Source organism: Odocoileus virginianus, chromosome 32 (assembly GCF_023699985.2).
Source record: "Odocoileus virginianus isolate 20LAN1187 ecotype Illinois chromosome 32, Ovbor_1.2, whole genome shotgun sequence".
Lineage (NCBI taxonomy): Eukaryota > Metazoa > Chordata > Mammalia > Artiodactyla > Cervidae > Odocoileus > Odocoileus virginianus.
In genome coordinates, this window is record NC_069705.1 from 15,486,612 (window position 1) to 15,511,819 (window position 25,208).

Sequence of the window (25,208 nt, forward strand, 5' to 3'; positions counted from 1 at the left end):
TTATTTCAGGGACATTTTCCATGTCATTACAAAGGTTTCAGGTTGATCATGTTTAATGATTGAATAATTCCCCATTGACCAGATGCTTCATAATATATAAGCCAATTCCCTTGCTGTTGGACATTTAGGAAAACTATTGTTTTTGGCAGGTTTCTGCTTCTGCAGAACTCCCAGCTGTGTGGACTGAGATGGAAAAGATCAATCCAGGGCAAGCCAAGATGGGATGCTGGGGAGCACGTGGACAGGATGCCAAAATCTAGTCCAAGGAGCAGAAGTAGGGTTGGGAGGGAATCAGGGTTAGATTTCAGGCTCATAGAGAAGGAACTTATTTTCCCACTCCTTCTTGTTTTACTCCTTTATTTCCTTTTATCTCTACTCTACAATCTTATTCCTCTTACTCTTCCATAAATAACTATTCCAAAGTGTTTTCCAAAAGCAGCTCTCCAGAGCTCATTTGTAATTCCAGGGAGGGTCACTGGGCAGGCTTTCTGCAGGGATCCTGCCAGGGTGGGGATGAGGAGTGGGGAAACCCTGGGCAGAGGTGCTGAGTGGATAACATTACTTCTGCTGAAGTTTTCCTTCCAGTAGATAAAAGATACGGCCTTTACAACCAGCTTTATCATTCGTGAAGGTAGGATAAACTATAGTAATAGAAGACATTAAACATCTAGTGACCAAGGACAAGGAGTCTACGTCTTCATCTCCTGGTGATACAAGGCTGGTATTCAGATCAGGGGATGGCTGTCCCTCATGGGAACACACTGCTCTGCTCTCTTCAACCTGCGACCTGTAGGATCTCTGATGTTCACCATCCCTGCCCACAAGAAGGGCAAGAGAGAATGAAGGAGTGTGAATGGGAGGTTGTATAGGCTTGGTCTGCAAGTGGAGATATTACACCCATTCTCATCCCAGAACCTCCCAACTTCAAGGGAGCCTAGAAAATGTGATTTCCTAAAGACAGAGAACAGATTTGGGGGTTGTTAGTGATATCTGGGATTCCCAGGTGGCGCTAGTGGTAAAAATCTGGCTGCAACATAGGAGATGGGGGTTCAGTCCCTGGGTCGGAAATATCCCCTGGAGGAGGGCATGGCAACCCACTTCAGTGTTCTTGCCTGGGAAATCCCATGGACAGAGGAGCCTGGAGGGCTACAGTCCATAGGGTTTCAAAGAGTCGGACACGACTGAAATGACTGAGCATACACGTAGTGACATCTGTACTGTCAGTAATATCTGTGATCTGTGTGCTTGGTCGCTCAGTCGTGTCCAGCTCTTTGTGACCCCATGGACTGTAGACTGCTGGGCTTCTCTGACCATGGGGATCTCCAGGCAAGAATACTGGAGTGGGTGGCTGCGCCCTCCTCCAGGAGATCTTCCCAACCCAGGTCTCCTGAGTTGCAGGCGGCTCCTTAACCATTTGAAGCACCAGGGAAGCCCTAGAAGGATCTGAGACATTATTCATGTACATATTACTTATTTTCTGTACCAGGTCTTCACTGCAGCATGTGAGATCTTTAGTTGCAGCTTGTGAATGAACTCTTAGTTGCGGTATGTGGTATCTAATTCCCTGACCAGGGGTCAAATCTGGGCCTCATGCATTCGGAGCACAGAGTCTTAGTCACTGGACCACCAGAGAAGTCTCTATTTGAGACATTCTGACAAAGGAGAACTTTGTCTTATTCCTCACCTGGTTTAGAATTTTTGCCAAGAAGGATGCTGTTTGAGAATCTCTAGAAAGACTCCAACAGAAATTATTTTGGTGATGAAACAGTATTGATATGAGTATACTTTCTCAGTGATAGTTGTTGGAATGGAGGAGGAGGGTTGGGGAAAATGAGAAAAAGAGAAGTGGAAAATATTCCTGTGTAGTGAGTTTATGTCAGAGAAGGCAATGGCACCCCACTCCAGTACTCTTGCCTGGAAAATCCCATGGACGGAGGAGCCTGGTAGGCTGCAGTCCATGGGATCGCGAAGAGTCAGACATGACTTAGCGACTTCACTTTCACTTTTCACTTTTATGCATTGAAGGAAATGGCAACCCACTCCACTGTTCTTGCCTGGAGAATCCCAGGGATGGGGTCGCACAGAGTCGGACACGACTGAAGTGACTTAGCAGTTAGCAGCAGTGAGTTTATGTAAAAGTCATGAAGTCATACTCTCCATGGGACCACATTCACTGTCCTTACAGGGGCGCCTCTTTATCATTCTTGACAGTCCACAGATAGACATTTCAATTGCAAATACAAAAGCTTGTATTCTTTACTTAGCAATTTTAAACTCCACATTTTCTACCCCTCTATATACTTCACATTCATTCACTGAATCAAAATTTTATTGGGTTCATGAAACAACTTATTTTCTAATACAACTAGCAGTTATCAACAGTCAAAGGATATCAGTGTTTCAAAATAAATCTGAAATTATTAGAATTAAAGATGAACTATGGCTGGTAGAATTCTTTTGGAACAGGAGAGGTGATGCAAAAGGTTGATAAAATTTCATCATGAAACAGTGTCTATTCTAGTGCAACTAAGAGACACAAAACAGTCAAAGGATATCAAAGTTTTGAAATAAGATAACTTTTAAATTATTAGATTTAAAGATAAATTATGGATTGTCTAATACTTTTAGACTGGAAGAGGTGATTGAAAAAAGTGATGAAATAAAATTTGACAAAGAGAATCTAAGAGTGCTCAAGTTCTAAAAATAGGTTGGGCAACCAAGTGGTTAAAAAAGAAATACTTAAAAAAAAAAAAGAAATACTTTCTTTGTAAAGGTTGGACTAATGGTGGATCACAGAGAAATGATTAGATAGAGCATCCTGTAAGAGTCCAAGAGGGTATTCACCAACAGCAGTCTTTAGGAGCCAGGAAGAGAAGAAGCTCTTTTTTGTATTTCTCTACCTGTCCTAGCTGACTTTCTTGCCGAAGTCCTGTACTGATTTTGAAGCCCCTTATACTTATTAAGCAGCAATAGGAGGCCCTGTAAGCTCAAACTTGGCAGCTCCATCTGGACTATGTGACCCCTCACCGCACAGGCTGCTAGGAATTCTGAGTGTGTGAACAAGAGTCATCCCCGTAGTCATCTCTCCTGGGTACCAGGTGGGGGCCAGGCACTGGGTGAACCACTTCACATGCAGTATTGCATTTCATTTTCATAGCCTCCCCCAGAGTAATGCTTTTCCCATATTGCGTGTTAGTAAAACTGGGGTTCAGTTTACCGAGCTTTCCTGAGATTACATGGCAAATAAGGGTAGATTGGGCCTAAGAAGCCAAGGTCATTAATACCTGACCTTGAGCATGAACAGTTATGCTATACTGCATTTCCTTAGGACCACAAAGCCCTCAAGTTACAATATGAACACCCTCATTCTTTTTCATAAAAATATTGTCTTCATTTTAACTCTCCTTCCCGTGTCCCTAAAACCAACACAAAATCATTTAATGACTGTCTTCTGAGGTCCTTGCCCTCCAAAGTGTTTATGATGAAGACACGTGATTTGAGGAAACCTTTCACATCTGCAAAATGGGGTCTTTTTCATTTTAAATGAGATGTTGTATAATGAATCACTTCGTAAACTGAACACTTCAATAGAAATGATTGCTGTTTCTGCTACATGGATAAGACTGGAAACATAGAAGTATCTTGTGAAAAATTTTAGAATGAAAAACAAGCATTTTGGTGAAGAAATACTTTCAAAACCCTTATAGGTCCCTTCATGGGTGTGTGTGTGTGTGTGTGTGTGTGTGTGTGTGTTTTGTCCAGTTGCCTTATCTACTTATTTATGCATTGCTGGCTTTTTTGGTGAGAGTTCCCTGTCCACCATTTCTCATCTGAGCCTCTGGGATCATGTGTAATCCAACTGGAGAGTAAATTTCAGTAGACAATCAGCAATAAGGTTTTGTGGTTTTGGTTCAAAGACTTTTCTACAGGGGTGAAATTCTTCTTCTGCAAACGAAAAGCTGCTAATTGGCTAGCAGGGAATTGGACTGGTCTTAGTTTTCATCAAGGCTTAACTCCTTTAGCTGCTGGTATTATGCTCTTAGTCTGAAATTGATCACTGTGGTAAAATAAACACACTCCTCTTATTTTCTGAAGTGGTTTAGCCCAGTTATCTTAAGTGTCAGGATTGTCATTTTAAAAGTTCAAGAACTCTTTAGGTCCCAGGAAGGATTTGTGGATCCTATTCTTAAAAGGTGAAACAGAAGTCATTTATTAAATGTCATTATTAACAAAACAGTTTTCATGAGTGTTTAGATCGACTGAGAAAAGGTGTGCTGGGTTTTCTCAGAGAGGAAAGGACGGAACACAGTTGGAAACAGCCTAGAGGTTGAGAAATCACAGCTCCCTCTATCTCCAAATCTTTCCTGATCCCTGTGCCTAAGCACAAATAAAAGTGCAGATTTCTCTCCAACAGAGCAAACTGCCTTTCTAAGTCCGGCTGCAAACTCATACTTCATGGGGAACGGAAGAGCCCAATCTGTGAAGAGCGATGTCTTGCCGGGGCTCTCGTGGGAGCGCCGGGTCTTCCGGTGGGATTTGGTTTCTGGAAGAGGTGCCCGCCTTGCATCTCACTTTCTTTAGCCGGATGCTTGTGTGTGAGACGTTGTTTGTAGCATCAGTCTAACCTTCAGCCAAATTTAGCAGCGTTCCCATGGAGACCATGGGTGTGGATTGAATCAGCCCGTGGTCCCCAGAGCTTGATGTGCTGCTGTAGCAGGGAGCCTGGTGGTCTGTACCAAGCCCAGCATCTCCATGATTAGTGCCATCAATTTCTTTCCTTCGGCCCACCAGTCGCCTCTCCTCACTGTCCCCGAGGGTGTTGTAATCAGCTTTTCATCAACTGTCTGTAACACTACAGTAGCCCCCTAACTGGGTTCCCTCATTCTGTTCCTGTTCTCCTACAACCTGTTTTCCACTCAGCAGCCGGAACAATCCTCTGAAAATACAAATCCAATAGTGTAAAATGGCGCAGCCAGTGTGGAAAGTGGTATGGCCGTTCTTCAAAAAGTTCAACATTACCATGGGAAAGTGACATGTAGTCATGTTACTCTCAGGACATCTTACTGAGCCACACTGTGTAAACCACCTCCACCCTTTCTATTCTTTTATCCTAGGTTATCCTAGTTTCCTGCATAGCACTTATCACTCCCTGACATTATTTTGTATATATATCTGTCTGTTCACTGTCTTCCCAGCTGGGAGGTTAGATCAGTGAGATCAAAGATGTCTATCCTTTCCATCACCCAGTGCCTGATTCCAACAAATATTTGTTGAATGAATAGTCAATGGATGAATAAATGAATGAGTGAACCACTGCTCCGAGGAAATGCAGTAATAGTATTAGAATAGTATTACTATTAGAAGGTCTGAAGCAGAGGACAGATGACTTCAGTGTCCAGACAGCGATGAAGCGGCTGGTGGCTGTGGTCCCTTACACGAGTTCAGTAGTTCAGCATTCTCCCCAGCTCCCCCAACCTAGACTCAACCTAGCTTAAGGCCACCCCCAGTGTTTGGGGACCCCGAGGAGAAGGACTATTATCACCTTCTCTTGTTGCCTGCACTGCCTGACATTTTTCAGTTTACACTTTCCACTTCGCATCCCCTGTCTGGATCTCTGCCTCTCAGCTTGGGTTTCAAAGAATTAAAATCTGAGCCTACCATCTACACCTCTCTGACACAGGCAAGCTCAGTTGCTTACAGATGATGGATGCGATTATCACCACCTTTAGCTGAGATGCTTGCCGCTTCATTGAATTTTGTTTGAAAAAAGGAGACGATGGCTATTTTTTCTTTCCACCTTGGGCTCTAATTTTCATGAAATGTTTGCCTCTTCTCCTGTTTTGGACTCTTGAGGGAGGGGCAAACATGTTCTCAGTTCAAACCTTAACCTTGGCTTTGACCCTTCAGCTCTGTCTCCCAGGCCCAAGTGACTCTTCACGAGCAGCTGGACTATTCTTTAATGCCTATTTAATGCGCCAGAGCTGTTCCTAGAGTAATAGTCACTATCACCTCCAGGAATCTGCCCGCATCCACACCAGAACAGCTGTGATGACCTGTCAACCTTCCCAGGGGTCATTTTAGCTGTGTTTTGGTTGTGACATGGGATCGGGGTCTGGGAGTCCTCACTGGGGTCCAGGTGGCTGTCCGGCCAGATACATTTGTACTTGGAAAGCTGATCACACACATATGGCTGAGTGGGGCTTGGTTGTTTTGTTTTGCTTCATTTTTTTCCCCCCTCAGATGCTTTTGTTCCACCTCTTAAAGGCACAGACTAGACTCAGGCTCTCCCCCCATTATTTTAATGCGAGTTATCATTGAACCCATGAAATTATGTTTTTAAATGTGGAGGTTATTAGGATCCTTTTTTGGTCAAATGAGGACTGTTTTCTAGGGGAAAAGATATTTAAGATGAGACCAGAGGAGGAATAGGTCTCATCTGAGGGAAGGGGAAGGGAGGATCCATAGGAGGTCTGCAATCCACTTTGAGTTAACATTTTGAGAAAGGTATAAGGTCTTGTCTCAGTTCATTTTCTTGCATATGGATGTCTGGTGCTTCCAGCACTATTTGTTCAAAGGACAATCTCTCTCCATTGAATTGCATTTGCTTTTTTTGATCAAAGAGAAGTTTATATTTGTGGAGGCATATTTCTGTGGTCTCTGTTTTGTTTCTTTTTGCCTATTCCTTCATCAGTATTATACTCTCTTGATTACTGTGTAGCTTTACAGTAAATTAGGTAATGTCAGTCCTCTTACTTTGTTCTTCTTCAGTACTGTGTTGGCTACTCTGAATTTTTTATCTTCCCATGCAAACTGTAGAGTTAAGTTATTAATACCTACAAAATAACTCTTTGGGATTTTGATCTAGATTTCATTAAGTCTACAGATCAGGTTGAGAAGAACTGACATCTTAAGAATGTTGAGATTTCCTGTCCATGAGAAGAATATCTGTTTATTCACTTAGATTTCCTCTTCATCCTTTATCATAGTTTTATAGTTATCTTCATATAGAATTATATCTATTTTGTTAGATTTACACTTCAGTTCAGTTCAGTTCAGTCGCTCAGTCGTGTCTGACTCTTTGTGACCTCATGGACTGCAGCATGCCAAGTCTCCCTGTCCATCACCAACTCCCGGAGTTTACTCAAACTCATGTCCATCGAGCTGGTGATGCCATCCAACCATCTCATCCTCTGTCGTCCTCTTCTCCTCACGCCTTCAATCTTTCCCAGTATCAGGGTCTTTTTCAATGAGTCAGTTTTTTGCATCAGGTGCCCAAAGTATTGGAGTTTCAGCTTCAGCATCAGTCCTTCCAGTGACCATTCAGGACTGATTTCCTTTAGGATGGACTGGTTGGATCTCCTTGCAGTCCAAGGGACTCTCAAGAGTCTTCTCCAACACCACAGTTCAAAAGCACCAATTCTTTAACACTCAGCTTTCTTTATAGTCCAACTCTCACATCCATACATGGCTACTGGAAAAACCAGTAGATGAACCTTTGTTGGCAAAGTAATGTCTCTGCTTTTTAATATGCTGTCTAGATTTCACTTAAGTGTTTTATTTTTGGAGGATGTTGATTTAAATGGTGTTGTGTTTTTAGTTTCAAATTCCAGTTGTTCATTACTGTTATATAGGAAAGAAATTGACTTTTGTATGTTAACCATTGGGCTTCCTGGGTGGCTCAGAGGTAAAGAATCTGCCTGCCAATGCAGGAGACACAGGAGATGAAGTTTCGGTCCCTGATCCAGGAAGGTCCCCTGGAGGAAAAAACAGCAAGCCACTCTAGTTTTCTTGCCTGGAAAATCCCATGGACAGAGGAGCCTGGTGGGCTACAGTTCATGGAATCGCAAAGAGTCAAACATGACTGAGCGACTAAGCGCGTGCACACACACACACATGTTCACCATTAAGTAGATGTTAGCAGTAGTGTTTTTTATAGATTTTTTTCCTATCAAGTTGAGGAAATTCTCTCTATTCATAGTTTGCTGAAGAATTTTATCATGAATGGATGTTAGATTTTTATCAAATGTCAGAAAAATCTAATGAATGTTAGATTTTTTCCTATTATCTATTGATACCATCATATGATTTTTCTTCTTTAGCCTGATTTGATGGATTATATTAATTGATTTTTTAATTCATATCTGGGAAAAATCCTATTTGATCATGGTGTATGATCTTTTTACACAGTTTTGCTAGAATTTTCTTGAGGATTTTTACATCCATGTTAACAAGAGATATCAGTCTGTAATTTTCTTTTTCTGTAGTTCTTTTGCTATAAGAACAATGTTGGCCTTATCAAATTAATTAGTATCATTAATTAATAACCTATTTTCTGGAACAAGTTGCTGAGAATTGGTATTAATTTCTCTTTTAAGTGTTTGATAGAATTCAACATTGAAACCATCTAGGCCTGGTGCATTCTGTTTTAGGAAATTATTAATTTTTGATTTAATTTCCCTAATAAATATCAGCTTATTCAGTGTATCCCTTTCTCCTTGTGTGAGTTCTTGTACACTGTATCTTTTAGGAACTTGGCTTGTTTCCTCTAGGTTATAAAATCTGTGAGAATAGAGTTCTGTATGATATTCCTTTATTATTCTTTCCCCCTTTTATTATCCTTATAATATACATGGAATCAGTATTCTCTCATTTGTGATAATAGTAATTTGTGTCTTCTTTTATTCCTTGTTAGGGATTCATCAATTTTATTAATATTGATATTTTTAAGGAAAACTTTCGGTTTTACTGATGCCCTCTATTAATTTCCTGTTTTCAATTTTGTTGAGTTTTGCTCTATTTTTTATTTCTTTTATTCTGTTAAAAATTGAATTTAATTTGTTTTCTTTTTCTAGTTTCCCAAGGTAGAAGCTTACATTATTGAGTTTAGATCTATCTTTTTTTCCTAATACATCCTTTCGTTTCCCTCTAAGCACTGCTTTTGCCACATTCCACAAGCTTTGGTTTTTTTTTTCATTTTCAATGAGTTCAAAATATTTAAAAATTTCTCTTGAGAGTTTTCTTTGACCCAGGTGTTATTTAAAAGCATTTGATTTCCAAATAGCTGGGAATTTTCCAGTCACCTTTCTGGTTTTGATATCTAGTTTAATTCCAGTGTGGTCTGAGAACATCATTTGTTTGATTTCTGCTCTTTCAAAATTGTTAGGATGTGTCTTGTAGCCCAGATGGGGTCTGCTTTGGTGGATGTTCCATGTGATCCTGAGAAAAAATGTGTATTTTACTCTTGTTGGATGAAGTATTCTAAAAACGTCAATTAGATTCAGTTGATTGATGGCGCTGTTCAGTTCAACTGTATCCCTACTGATTTTCTGTCTGTCGGATCTTGTGATTACTGATAGAGAGAGGATATGTTTTAAAAAACACATATCCTTTGTGTTTTAGCCATACTAATAAGTGTGTAGCCATATCTCACTGTTGTTTTTATTTATTGTTTCATTTTAAAACAATCTCAAACTTTCAGAAAATTTCCAAATACAGTACAAAGATTTTTTTTTCTCTCTCTCCTGAACTATTTGAGAGTAAGTTGCTTATCTAATGTTCCATCATTTTTGTACACTTTAGGGTGTATTTCCTACAAACAAGGACATTTTTGAACATCAACACAATACAGCCATATACACCAGGCTCTCAGATCCTCTCAGTCAACAGTGCTAAGGCATATACCTATACATACGCCTGTAGGTATATCTGTTATATCTGTGTTTATTTCCTTATATACCTCTATGTATCCATCTATCTATCTCTGTTGTTTAGTCACTAAGTCGTGTCCAACTCTTTGCAACCCCATAGACTGTAGCCCGCCAGGCTCCTCTGTCCATGGGCTTCTCCAGGCAAGTATACCCAAGTGGATTGCCATTTCCTGCTCTAGGGGATCTTCCTGACCCAGCAATCTAACCCAGATTCTGGCACTGGTAGGTGGATTCTTTACCACTGAGCCACCAGGGAAGCCCCTATCTACCTACCTATTTAAAAATACTAAATTCATACCTACCTTCAGTTTCCAATCCAGCACATCACGGTTCAATCTAGTTTTCTTCCTTTTCATTCCAGCACTTCCTGCTTTTCTCATCCCACCCCAGCCCTGATACCTGGAGCCACTGCAGCTCCTTGCCACCCACATGTTGATGTTGATGCCGATCTTCCTTGGTCCCACCTAATGGTTTTTGTACTGAATATTCAGAAAAGGAAAGGGAGGGAAGAACATGGGGGGATATAGAGAAATGAATGAATAGCTTTGTCAGAGACTTAGGAAATAGTGATGGAATTCCAGTTGAGCTATTTTAAATCCTAAAAGATGATGCTGTAAAAGTGCTGCACTCAGTATACCAGCAAATTTGGAAAACTCAACAGTGGCCATAGGACGGGAAAAGGTCACTCTTCATTCCAATCCCAAAGAAAGGCAGTGCCAAAGAATGTTCAAACTACCATACAATTGCACTCATCTCACATGCTACTAAAGTAATGCTCAAAATTCTCCAAGTCAGGCTTCAACAATTCATGAACCATGAACTTCCAGATGTTCAAGGTGGTTTTAAAAAAGGCGGAGGAACCAGAGATCAAATTGCCAACATCCGCTTGATCATTGAAAAGGTAAGAGAGTTCCAGAAAAACATCTGCTTCTGCTTTATTGACTATGCCAAAGCCTTTGACTGTGTGGATCACAATAAACTGTGGAAAATTCTGAAAGAGATGGGAATACCAGACCACCTGACCTGTCTCTTGAGAAATCTGTATGCAGGTCAGGAAGCAATAGTTCCATAGGACATGGAACAACAGACTGGTTCTAAATAGGAAAAGGAGTATATCAAGGCTGTATATTGTCACTCTGCTTATTTAACTTATATGCAGAGTATATCATGAGAAGTGCTGGGCTGGATGAAGCACAAGCTGGAATCAAGATTGCCAGGAGAAATATCAATAACCTCAGATATGCAGATGACCACTCTTACGGCAGAAAGTGAAGAAGAACTAAAGAACCGCTTGATGAAAGTGAAAGAGGAGAGTGAAAAGTTGGTTTAAAGCTCAGCATTCAGAAAACTAAGATCATGGCATCTGGTCCCATCACTTCATGGCAAATAGATGGGGAAGCAGTGGAAATAGTGGCAGACTTTATTTTTTGGAGGCTCCAAAATCACTGCAGATGGTGACTGCAGCCATGAAATTAAAGATGTTTACTACTTGGAAAAAAAGTTATGACCAACCTAGACAGCATATTAAAAAGCAGAGATATGACTTTGCCAACAAAGGTCCATCTAGTCAAAGCTATGATTTTTCAAGTAATCATGTATGGATGTGACAGTTGGACTGTAAAGAAAGCTGAGTGCCAAAGAATTGATACTTTTGAACTGTGGTGTTGGAGAAGATTCTTGAGAGTCCCTTGGATTGCAAGGAGATCCAACCATTCCATCCTAAAGGAAATCAGTCCTGAATGGTCACTGGAAGGACTGATGCTGAAGCTGAAACTCCAATACTTTGGCCACCTGATGCAAAGAGCTGACTCATTGGAAAAGACTGATGGTGGGAAAGATGAAGGCAGGAGGAGAAGGGGATGACAGAGGATGAGATGGTTGGATGGCATCACTGACTCAATGGACATGAGTTTGAGTAAACTCCAGGAGTTGGTGATGGATAGGGAGGCCTGGCATGCTGCACTCCATGGGGTCGCCAAGAGTCAGACAAAACTGAGCAACTGAACTCAACTGAACTGAACTAGAGGATAGTGTAAATAGGACTTGATGGGGGATGAGATGTGGAGGGGGAGGAGGCCCAGAGTCACAGGTGATGCTCAGGAATGATTTAGATAGAGAACAGAAAACAGGAAGAGGTTTGGGGAATGTGTGGGAGTGGGATGGACATGGTAGAAATGGGGCTCAAGAGGGAAATATGGCTTCAAACACTCCTTGGCTGTTCAGATTATATCTAATATTTAGAGATGTTCCCCAGCAACATATATGTCAATTAAAAGAGAAGAAACCCTAGAGAAGAAGTCTATAGGGTGCTCTAATTAAGAAGTGGCAGAGAATAGGAGTAAACTATGATAGAGAAGGAGGGGCTTTTAGAGTGTCGGGAAGGCTAGGGAAGGAGGTCCGCTGAGAGCCACGCTGTCAACAGGTCAAGGATGGATGCGGATGGAAACATACCTCCTGGATTCAGCCATGGGGCCAGTTAGTGATTGTCACTGTCAGTCTAGTAGATGGGAGTGTTGATGGTGGGGGCAGTTGATTGAAACAGGAATGCCAATTCAGAAAGTACATAGTGACTGTCCCAGGAAATTTGTGAATCCGCAGGGAAAAATAAGAGTCTAAGTATGTAGGGGACCATCAAGGCTGATGAGAGAATTACACAAGCTATAATATTGTTGGAATGTGTTGAAGACCCAGGGATAAGGGGAAATAAATACTATGGGTCTCTGATGAGGCTAGAGGTCAATTATTGTCGTACTTGAGGGAGAGACAACATCACCTAGAAAACTTTAAAAGTATACCAGTCTTGGATGCTAAATCTAGAGATTCTGCTTTTGAAGGACTGGATTAGGGCTTATGTGCCCTGTGGAGCCTTCTGTACCTGGGCGATAATGATGCTGGCGTTTCACAGATGATACTTTGAGAAGCGAGAGAAGATAAACGGATGGAGAGCACAATGGTTGGTAATCCTCTGCAGACAGAAAAAAAGAGAGGTGTTTTATCCATTATAACAGGAGCAGGAGTAAGCACATGTGTTGTCTGAAGACAGAACATTTACTGATTCTTGTCTGGTGCATTCTACTTTCTCTCTGAAATAAGAGGTGCCTTTTCCTTGAGAATGAGGGGTTAAAAAGTTTGAAGAGAGTGGCAAAGATCGGAAATACTTCTGATGGAGCATGGGGGATTGTGTACTAGTAAAATAAAGAAGGATTTCTGAAGAGTTTGAGAACTGAGTTGAGGTTTATAAATTATGAATTTATAGCCTGAATTGTTTTCACTTGTCTCAGAGTCTGATATCCTAGGGTGAGCACCGAGAGAGTGGTGGGCTGGATGGTTCTAGGGTTTGTGTTTTGCCAGGTGTGAAAGATGATGTAGTAGAGTTGCATTTAGTCCCAGGAAAATTGTTGAGATGATGAAATCCAAGGTCACCAAGAGAGGAAGTAAAGACAGGACTCTAATGAGGAGGAGAGATGAGTCAAGGGGCAGAGGTCTCCGAGAAGCCAAGCATGGATGGACAGAGCTTTGTGGTCTTGGGGGGAAATTTGTGATTGGAAGATTTGAGAGTTTTAGTTGTTCTGGGTGAAGCTAAACTGTGTAGGACGTGGTCATGAGAGTGAAATAATAAAGTAGAGTGGAGACAAAGGTCACTAGAGATGAAACGTGTCAAGAAAGTTAGAAGCCAAGGTCTTTCCTTGGTGGGTTGTCTCCACCAGTTTTACCTTTTCAGCACACTAGAAATGGGACATGTCAAATTACACGTCTTATTTTTTCTCTGAATGTGCATTTAATTCAGTGCATTGCTTCTGGAAAGAATGGACCTCTTCAGTGTGACCTCTAATGACAGGACATCTTTGTTATTTTAAGGAACACACAAGCCTAGAAATCAGATATTTAACCTTACTCTGCTTAAGGGAAGAGCAGCTTAGATAAAGGTATTAATTTGCAGTAGCATTCCTGTCCTTATTGTGCATCACTTAAAAATGGCCCCATCTTTATGCTTTTATAAATATGATCATCAGACCCCTTGCCTTAAAATCATTGGGGGTGATCAGAGGGGATGACCCCTACTCCTGGGTCAGCCCTAGACCTATTAGTACAGTTTACTAGAGTGGGAAGGGGCTGAGTTGGGTAATGCTGGATTCTGTATTTTAACTAGATCTTCAGAGGACTCATGCACACATTCTAATAGACATACACACACTCTAATAAACGTACATGTGTGTACTTGAGTCCATGTGCTTGCTGTGTGCCAGGAGTGTGTAAGTCTGTTGTTGATGCATAGGATTCACGCACAGACCTACATTCTCTGAAATGTGCCCGCTTGCTTCACTGAGGCACATTTTCATTCTCACAACTATTGCTCCGTTTGTGTGCATGTGTGTGTGTGCTTAGTCATGTCCGTGGACTGTAGCCTGCCAGGCTTTTCTGTCCACTGAATTTCCTATTAAAGAATACTGGAGTGGGTATTACCTTCGCCAGGGGATCTTCTGGACCCAGGGATCGAACCCAAGTCTGCTGCATTGGCAGGCAGATTCGTTAGCACTGTGCCACCTGGGAAGCCGAACTGCTAATACATAGAATAGAGACAGCTATGAAACGTCTTCCTGCTTGTTACTCTATGGAATACAGAATACTCTCCAGGGGATTTTAAGCAAATATGTTTTTACAGATTTTATCTTTGCTTGAATTACAGAGCTTGAGTCCATGATATCCACCCCCCAGTGAGGGCATAATCTTGGAACTCTTAAAAAATAAATATCACATTCACTCATTGTTTTTAATGAAACTGTGTGTTAGTCCAGGGTGAACTGATAAAGAAGAATTTCAGGTTTCCAAATGTCACAAAAAGGACAACACCACAGCCTGCTTTGAGAAGAAACCAAATGTTCTAATTAACATTTTTATCTTTGACATTTCCTGACTGCCTTTATGTGTCCCCGGGGCTATTATTGTAGTTTAACTTTTAAAAATAAAATTCCCATATTCACTCTTACCCCGATTTTTATAGGCAGTTAATCTCAGATAGTTCATCTGCTTCGTTGATTTACATCGCTAATGTCACTTAAGAGAGGTAATCAGAATGCTTACAATATTTTGCTCTGTTTAGCTTAGTGCTACAATTGTCTGAGATAAAAGTACCAGTTATTCTGTTCCAATAACAAACTCAGTAAATTTTTTTCTTGGGGTTAATATGTTCTCTTATTTCAGTTTTCCTTCCACTCTTTGTCTTCATTTCCAAAAAGCATCACATTTATTCCTAGGCTTGGTTTTCTATTCAGCATCTGGGTATGGCCATTGACATCTATCAGGTTCTCAATAACTTATTTGAAAGTTCTCCAGCTTCCCTTGCCCCTTATATTTTTAAAAGGATTCATAAAAAACCTGAAAAGACGGAGTTATAACAAGTTTACATTTTGCAGCTGGTTTGCATGTCATAGAGCAAGTTGTGGTGTGATAGTAAAAGAAAAAGAAGGTGGAAGGAATAAAATCATCATTTATTGTGCAATGCTTTATGCTGGAGTCTGTGCTAAATGTGCCGTATCTTATTTCATTTAATCCTCACTGAAATTTTGGAAGTTGGGCTTGTGATTACTACTTTTAAAGATTTAAGAACTAGGGAAGACTCTAAGAAATTAAAGTCATTCACTCAAGTTCTTCTTTTTCATCAAAGTATCCCCCCAACCACTTATATTTTCAATATCCATCTTTCCAAGATTCTTTCCCTTATTACATAATGTATTAACAATCTCAGAACCTGAAAGTATCAAGTCTTCCTTCAACTGTAATTTGTAGCACTTGTTTTCCTTACAGTTAATGGTCTTGAAGGAGCTGTCTATGTTCTTAGTTTTCACTCCTAACATCTTTACACCTACAGCAAGCTGGCTTTAACTTCGACCTTCCAGCAGTTTTGTGCTGTGCTGCGCTTAGTCGCTCAGTCGTGTCCGACTCTTGGCGACCCCACGGACAGTAACCCTCCAGGCTCCTCCGTCCATGGGATTCTCCAGGCCAGAATGCTGGAGTGGGTTGCCATGTGCTCCTCCAGATCCTAGCAGTTAAGCACATGCATTAGCACAAAGCCACCGTCTACTCCGGTTCTCACCTGGCCTGCGCACTTTCGGTGTTGACTATGTTTGACACACTAGCGTGGTTGTTAGGCGGATTAATTCAAGAAATTCAGCAGTGTTCATGGCACATGGGAAATGGCATGCTCTGTATTATGTGAGTGTGTGTGCCCAGTCGTGCCTGACTCTTTGTGACCCCCTGGACTGTAGCTCCCCAGGCTCCTTTGTCCATGGGACTGTCTCAGCAAGAAAGGTTGCTGTTTCCTCCTCCAGGGGATCTTCCTGACCCAGGAATTGAACCCGAGTCTCCTGTATTGGCAGGTGAATTCTTTACCACTGGGCCACCTGGGAAGCCCACACACACACACATGTTATTTTAACATCTTAAAACAGCATTAATATGGAAGGTAAAAAAAATACACACACACACACATACATATATATATATATACATATTTTTCTTCTGCATATTATACTGTTTTAACATCTTAAAAAACATTCCTTTCTGGATGGGGAGAGACTGCTCCCCGCTGGGCTAACCAGTTCTTAGAGGTCAGCTAGGGCTCAGCTGGGAGCATGGCCTTAATATGTCAGCTAAGCAACATGGAGCCTGGCTTCCTCTATCTGGCCCTGAACCCCAAGAGACGATACTGAATTATCCAAGGGCCAGGTACCAGGCAGCTAGAGACCATCCCCTAGAGCCTAAAGCTTGCTGAAATGATCAAGTCAGCCAACCCTAACCTGTTCACCCGTCCTGCTTCGTCTCTCCTGCAGAAACCCCAGTGAAGGCCGTGGTCCAAGCCCTCCCCTGCTTCCTATCTTCTGCCTCCTGACCCCCCTGGTGTTTTCCTAAGTGGCTCTGGGTGGTGTGCTCTGACTGCTGTCTCTAGGACCTGTAAGTACAATGAACTTTGTTTTCTGAACCACTCCTTTGTCTCCTCTTGTGGCCCCCGATGGCTGACTATCTCGTTAAAAAATCCAACAGAAACCCTCATTAAGTGTTAGATGTTGTTGATGTGTAGCAGTGATTGGTACTCCTGGGCATCTATGAGCACAACGATCCGGGTCTCTATCCACCTTACAAATTTTACATTTTTAGTTTCTTTTATTAGTTTCTGTCTTTCTTTACTGTCCTTAGACTCAGGCAAGAGGAGTCCTTGCTCCAGGCTTCACCTTCACATGAAAAAATCAGTTATATTGAGATGTAATACATGCACAATAGCATTCATTGATTATCTTTTGTTTTTATTATAAGATTACATAGTTATTTATTTTTTTAATGAAAATACAATCCATTGACATAAGTATAAACAATATAACGTTCTAGATCTCAAGTGGCATGTTCATTTTACTTATATCTCAATATGTATTTTTTAAAAGGTGTATTTATTTGTTTGATTGCATCTGGTCTTAATTGTGGTACGCAGGGCAGGATCTTTGATCTTGGGTGCAGCATGCGGGATCTTTAGCTGTGGTATGGGAATTCTTTGCTGTGGGCATGCAGGATCTAGTTCCCTGACCAGGGGTCAAACCCAGACCCCCTGCACTGGGAGTGTGGAGTCTTAGCCACTGGACCACCAGGGAAGTCCCTCAATATGTATTAAACTATACTATCTTTATATGTTCTTTTATATGCTTCAAGTGTTATGTGATAGGAATGTAATTAATTATTTGATGTTTTGACAGCTATATAGACTCCTGTACTCGCCACCATAATCATGACATAGAGCATGTTTCTCGTCCCCCAAATGCCTCATGCCTCTTTGGAATCAGTCTTCTCTTCTTCTTGATCCTCGGCAACCATTCATCTTCTCTCTGTCCTTATAGTTTTGTCTTTTCTAAAATTGTGTACGCGTGGAAATGACAGCATTTAGTCTTTGGTATCTGGATTCTTTCATGTAGCATCAAGGTTTTGAGATTCATGCCTGTTGTAACACAGCAGTAATTTGTTCTTTTTTTTTAGTAGCTGAGAAGTCTACGATTAGTGGTGCAGTGGTAAAAATTCACTCGCCAACATAGGAGATCCAGGAGACCTGGGTTCAATCCCTGGATGGGGAAGATCCCCTGGAGAAGGAAATGGCAAGCCACTCCAGTATTCTTGTCTGGGAAATCCCATGGACGGAGGAGCCTGGTCGACTATAGTCCACAGGGTTGCAAAGGGTCGGACACAACTGAGTAAACAACAGGAGAATTAATCCACCTCCTGTGACTCCTTCCTGGTCAGAGATAGAGTCAAGGATGTAAGTCCTCCTCCGCAGGGAGTGGTCCTGCTCTGTCCCTTCTGCAGCAGCGCCCTTCCCACAGAGTGAGGGACTTTGTGGGGCCAAAGGATAGCCTCACCCCACACGTGTGTTTTCCTCTATTCTAGCCCCTATTCTTGATTATCAGAAGCCAGGAACCTTCTATTTGAATAACATAGACCGACTTCTAGTCTTATCTTTCCCTGAATCGTTTTCTTTTTTTAACTTTAAAAAAAGTATTCATTTTTACTTATTTGGCAGCGGTGGGTCCTAGTTGTGACATGTGGGATCTTGGCTTGTGAACTCTTTAGTTGCAGCATGTGGGATCTAGTTCCCCAGCCAGGGACCAAACCTGTACCCCCTGCATTGGGAGAGTCTTAGCCGCTGGACCACCAGGGAAGTCCCATGGATCATTGATGGAGAACCTAAGAGTGGCTGCTTGCGGGGGTGATGTGATCAAATGTCCACCTGTATACCGAGAAGCCCCTTGTGGTATCGGATGGATCCAGGGGTGGGAAAAGAAGGGAATCCGAGCATCTGGGGTCAGTTCTCCCCAAGGACCACACCTTGGCATGGGAATTGCCAGTCCAAGAATTCTAAATGTAGGTTGGCATTCCAGAATGTTATGATAGTATGTTTTTTAAGGTAGGAGAATCAAGTATTTTTTATTTAACACTGTGTTGGCTTAGTGCGTAACTTTTAAGTCTTAGATGTACGTATGTGGACCTTTGTACTTTTGCTCCAGACCTGGCAAATGTCAAGTGTGGGCTGACTTTTTGTCCTTACTACCCTCTAAATGTATGTGTTTCTTTGTTTAAAAAAATATTTATTAATTTATTTGGCTGCATCAGATCTTCGTTGCAGTCTGTGGGATCTTTGAAGTTCGTTGCAGCACGCCAGCTCTTCATTGTGGCATGTGGGATCTGATTCCCTGACCAGGGATTGAACCCGGGCCCCCTGCATTGAGTGTGGACTCTGAGCCTCTGGATCACCAGGGAAGTCCCTGTATGTGCTTCTTGTGTCTGCTCTTTGTCCTCTTCCGTTATCACTCTCTAGATTGCATCTTCACCTCTGTTCCCCAAATTTCCACTAACAGAGTTATAGGTTGGCACAGGTATGCATGGTGAGTAGGTCCTACAGATTCCGTTGGTACAAGTGTACAGACAAGACTGGAAATGGCTTGCTGGGTGCCGGGGTGGAGCAGAAAGAGTACACCCATAGGCAAAAGGGTATTAAACTATCTGAGAAGTTTGTGAATAAACCAGAAAGAACTGAGCAGTGTAATGGGTGTGTCTGTACAGGCTCTAGAACCAGGTTGCCTGGGATCAAATTCTGTTCCTCCTCCCTGTGAGACCTTGGGTAGGTTTCCTAATCCATTTGTACCTCAGTTTCCTTGTCTATACAATGGGTGTTATAATGGCAACCATCTCATAGACTTATTTTAAGGACCTATAATTCAATACTTATAAAATGATGCAAGAATGCCTGGGAAATAGGAAAATCTCAGTGCATTTTAGCTAATATATTAATGAGGGACATTTGCAGGATTCAGGCTGGGATTTCCATATGTTTCTGCTGCATGTTTTAGAATTGGATAATCTTTACTTGCACATTTTAAAATAATGTATGGTGGTTCTTTGGGCTTCCCTAATAGCTCAGTTGGTAAAGAATCTGCCTGCAATGCAGGAGAGCCTAGTTCAATCTCTGGGGCAGGAAGATCTGCTGGAGAAGGGATAGGCGACCCACTCCAGCATTCTTGGGCTTCCCTTGTGGCTCAGCTGATAAAGAATCTGCCTGCAATGCGGGAGACCTAGGTTCGATCCCTGGATTGGGAAGATACCCTGGAGAAGAGAAAGGCTACCCACTCCAGTAGTCTAGCCTGGAGAATTCCATGGACTGTATAAGTATAGTCCATGGGGTCGCAGAGTTGGAAAAGACTGAGCAACTTTCACTTTCACTAATGGTAGCTCAAGGTGCATTTACTCCGAAGCTGGCTAGGTGCTCACCAAATCTATCTCCTCTTTCTGGGAGCATGGGTAGATTTTATTTCCCAGCTTCCTTTGATGTTAGGCTGGGGCTGTATGCTTGAGTTCTGGAAAAGGAAACGTGTGCGGAATTGCTGTGTATCACTTTTAAGCATAGTTATAATTCCTCTCAGTTACACTTCTCTGTCTTCCCCCATCTGAGGACTAGATTATCCCAGGTTTACCTTGAAATTTGTAAAATGGCAAAAACATAAGATACAAGCACTTGGGCTACTAAGGCACAGCTTGCAAGAGAACTACTCAAGAGAATCACCAAACCGGGAATATTTGCCTTGAACTTGAATAAAAAATCTTTCTATTGCATTAAACCAATAAGACTTTGGATTGTCTTCTACAGCAGTTAGTCTGTTCAAGTACAGATATTTATATGTTGAAGTGGAGTCCTTTCATAACAAGAGTATGAAATATACGTTACTGGCTTAGCCATTGGCTATAGTAAGGAAATTGAAACTGGCAGCTGGGAAAATGGTAACCGTGTTATGCAGTGGCAAGGCATTCGGTAAAACTTCTTCCTGTGAACACTGGGAAGGTAGAACCTGTTGGAACTGAACTCTAGGTGAAGAACTGAAAAATATGACTCTAGTGGGGTTCGATTTTTTATTGACTGTGTTGGACAGAGAAAAGCCTTGAAAAATAAATGGCTAGTTTTCAAGTATAAATGAAAGGGAATAGAGAGAGTCTGGAAATTCAGTTTCGCAGAGTTGAAAATATCAGCTGTGTTGTGGCATCTAAAGAGTGAAAAATGGAATTTAGGAAAAAACTTTAAGCCCTGACAGTCCACTAAATCTTTTCAGGTGAATAAAGTGATTCACAAAAAAAGATCAGTTGAAGGATAGGGTATTCTCCATTCAGAAGTTCTAGTCTCAAGGTAGCTATTTTTAAACTGAGAGACATTCTTACAGTGGCAGAGAAGCATAGGTAAAGCATATTGGAGAATTCTGTCTGGGAAAGATCTTTGAATGTGGCTTCTGGCACTTGCAACTGCTGGGAAGAAAATTGGTTAGAAGTCTGTGAAGTTTTTGAGGAGTTTTTATTTCCAAATAAGCCACACACTAAACAAAATTTTAAAAACCTGTTTTGACTCCTTTAGACTTGCAGCGATCACTGGGACTCCACAATTGCATAAGTATGAGGTGGATTTCCAATGCTCCCCAGACATGCCCCCCTCTTTCCCACTTCACATAGTAGACAAGGCAAAGATCACAGAGGAAGGAGCCAGGGTCCCAGAGAAAGCTGGACATGGGTACCCTCTTCGAGAACACAAGAGAAACCTTATCAAACTTTTCCTATCACCATTTCACAATCCTTCACATTTTCTACCCTAGAATGACTTCAGCATTGCTAAAGACCACTGACTTATAGACTTTTCCACATGTTCCCTTTGTAAATGGGGGCATTGATTGCTGTAGTCTTGCCTCTGTCCCACCGTTGCATGTTGCATATTGGGTGGGTGGGGGGTGTGTGCGTGTGCGCGTGCACGGGTGTGTGTGTGTGGTGGTGGCGGTGGTGGGAGATAACTCGTCTTTAATTCATAGATTATCAGAACATAAGGGGCCTTAAGTACCCATAATGGATGAACAGTGCACTTCTTGGGGATCTGAACTCAACTAGACGTAGTGATTGGCTGTGACTTCGAGGTCCTCGTTGGTGAGAGAGTGAGTATACTTTGTATGTAGGAGGAAGGGTGAGCTGAGAATTTCGTGGCCAGAGGAAGTCTGTGCCAGAGACTTTTTTAAAGAGTGATTTTCAGTTAATTTTTTTAAAAAGTTTTTTGATGGGGAACATTTTTTTTAAGTATTAAATTTGTTACAATATTGCTTCTGTTTTATGTTTTGGGTTTTTTTTTTTTTTTTTTTTTTTGGCCCCGAGGCATTTGGGATCTTAGCTTGCTGACCAGGGATCGATCCTGCACCCCTGCGTTGGAAGGCAAAGTCTTAACCATGGGACTGCCAGGGAAGTCCTTATGGCAGAGGTTGACTAGATGCTCAGGAATCTCATTCCCTTTTCCTGAGCACACAAGAATAATGCATTTCTCTATTTCTCTTGAAATTAGGTTAAAATAACGTGAGCCACAGTTGACCAGTGGTCTGTTGTAGAAGTGATGCACACCACTTCCTGGCCTGGGCACAGAACCCTCTGAGCACTCGCCTCCCCCACTCTCTCCTCCTTCATCTACCTTGGAATTTACATCAGCAAGAAAATCCCTTGATCATGTTCAGTCACTGTAACTTTGGAGGTGTTTTTTCCTTTCAAGCAGCATATCCTGAATAATACACCACACCATATCTTGGGAGGATGGAGCGTAATCACTTAAGATGGGGCATCTTTGTTCTTACAGATGGAATGAACACAGTTTCTTACTCTGATCTCCAGCATGACCTCTAACCCTGAAGAGGTTGAAAATCCTGAGTCAGATGTTTGTAAGGAGGAGAATGCCGGTGGTGTTTCGAGAGGTTCCTATAGTAGTGGAGTCCTCCGAGATATTAAGAGAGCGATCTGAAGAAGGTGGGGCGTGAAAATAAATCAATGAGTTTTCCACTCCCAATTCAGTAATTTTGAGAAAATATCTAGAGGAGGAACGGTAGAGTACGATCCATTTGCAGAGTGTTAGGTCCAAGGGTACCACTGTCTTTCCAAGGTTCACAAGATCTCCTTTTGTAATGACCTGAGCTCTGAAGTTTGCTTAGGGTAAATATTACAGTTTGAGAAGCAACCGCTAGAGGGTGCGTGCGTGTGTGCGTGTGTGTGTGTGTGTGTGTGTGTGTGTGTGTGTGTGTGAGATCAGGGTATGCTATTCTCATTGCTGTTGTTATTTAGTCGCTGTCGTGTCCAACTATTTTGAACCGTGTGGACTGTAGCCCACCAGGCTCCTCTGTCCATGGGATTTCCCAGGCAAGAATATTGGAGTGGGTTGCCATTTCCTTCTCCAGGGGATCTTCCCGACCCAGGGATAGAACCCACGTCTCCTGCATTGGCAGGTGGGTTCTTTACAACTAAGCCATGCAGGGATATCTTTAAGCTGGAGTAGTCCATGGAAATGTTCCAAGTTCAGAATTGGGCAAGCAGAGGCAACTGTTAAAGAGCCTCCCAGGGCAAATGTTTACTGTAGTCCTAAAAGTTACTGATCGGTATTTCAGTGTTCTAAAAGTTCCTTTCTTCTCTTCACTGTTCACTATTGCCTAAGGGCCAGATTAATAGTTTGGGGAGCATGGAGACTGTACAAAATCTTTACATTAAATATTTTAGGGCAAAAAAAGATCTTCAACCTGAAGATAGCATTAAAGGAAGTATGCTTAAAGAATTACTGAGGAGAACATGGGAATCATACCAATCTGTTCCAAGAAATTGGATGAATTTAATTAATTATTCCACTATTATTATGTTTTATATTTTGGCCATTCTGCACAGCATGTGGGATCTAGTTCCCTGACCAGGGATCGAACCCATTGGCAGCGTGAAGTCTTAACCACTGGACCACCAATGAAATACCGATCAGATGAATTTTCAATGAGATGTTTTTCTGGAAACTCCAATAAGGGAGCTTCCCTGATGGCTCAGATGGTAAAGAATCTGCCGGCGATGTAAGAAACCCCGGTTTGATTCCTGGTCCAGGAAGATCGCCTGGAGAAGGAAATGGCAACCAACTCCAGGATTCTTACCTGGAGAATTCCATGGACAGAGGAACCTGAAGAGCCCCAGTTCATGGAGTGGCAAAGTCAGACATAATGGAGCAACTAACACTTTCACTTCCAATAAGACAAACAGCAAGAATGAATTCCCTGATGTGACTTACTTGGGAGAGACAAAATTTCTCCTCCCATTGTATCTTGAACCCATTGCAATCAGACTTTTATTTTCACCTCTCCACTGAAATGACTCTCATCAGCATCTCTAAGGACTCCATGTTAACCCAGGGGGTGTTTTTCCATCTTATTTGGTCTTCCAGTAGTATCTGACACATGATTTACTATCGTTTCCTTGGAATAGCTTCTCCATTTGGATTCTCATTCACATGGATTGTTTTAAGTTCTTATTTTCCTTTGCTGGTCTCTCCTCGATATTTACGTAAATGTTCGTGTTCTCCAGACTGATGTTATAGTCTTTTTCTTTTCTATCCATGTTCATACATTTGGTGACCTCACCTATACACTCTTGGCTTTAAATGCCATCCATATACTCATGATTTCTGGATTTATATCCCTCTACTGTACCTCTTCTCTGAACTCCAGATTCATACAGCAAAATGCCTTCTGGAATCTTCTCTTTAATTTGTTTTTAGCAGCCATCACAAAATTTACTCCTGATATTCCCCTGACAAGCCTTCTCATGTGCTTTTCTCATATCCGTAAATTACAACTCAGCCCTTTCAGTAGCTCAGGCCAAAGGCCTTCATACAGCCCTTCATTCATCTCTCATACCTGAGTTTATATGAAAGAGCAAGTCCTTTGTTTTGACCTTCATCCTATAACTAGACTGCAACTCCTTTTCACTGTCTTGGACTTCTGCTTCTGGTTCTGATGAAATAGTTCATATCCAAGCTACCTTCCTCCGAGAATGACTAGCACACCTGGATGAAACAGAAGGAAATCAATTCGAAGGCATCTGAGAGCTGTCAGTGCATCCAGGACTTGCTTGACTAAGAGCTCAGAGAACAGAGACTATTCCGAGGCAAGTGCAAAATGTTGTGTTATTATTCCTCATATTGGTTGATCCATAAACTGCATAATGCAAACATCAAAGCAGCGAAGCAGGGAGCTGGGAGATAAAAGGCTGAGAAGCTCATTAGAACTTTCCTTGGCTGTAGGGAGCAGGTGGACATCAGAGCTGGGAAATTACAAGGATTTGATGACCCAAGATTTTCAAGGGAAGGAAAATGTAGAAGAGTGAGTCTGATACCCTGCACTGCTTTTTCCCACTAAAGCATGTGTCTGTTCGTACAAGGTCACGGGCTGAGAGGCAGGAAACTAAGCTGATGTATTTTCCAGCTTCGCGGTGCTCAGGAGACGGTGTCTATAGAGTTCAGGGCCTGTACAGCTATCAGGCTTTCAGTGAAAACTCCTGAAGCCCTACATCTGAGGAGCGACGGAGAACTCAGACTAGTTTCTTCAGAGACTAAAATCCAGTCTTGAGTAAGTTGTTTCTGATCGGACAGGTTAAGAT

General features: G+C 41.9%; 1 protein-coding gene across 1 annotated transcript in view; it reads left to right on the forward strand.

Moving 5' to 3' along the window:
- Positions 1–25,208, forward strand: part of FUT10 (fucosyltransferase 10) — a 229,838-nt gene that overhangs the window by 156,975 nt on the left and 47,655 nt on the right. The window contains exon 7 of the mRNA XM_070459911.1: positions 16,538–16,658. The gene's annotated coding sequence lies outside the window, so the exon portion shown is untranslated. The remainder of the gene's footprint in view (positions 1–16,537; positions 16,659–25,208) is intronic.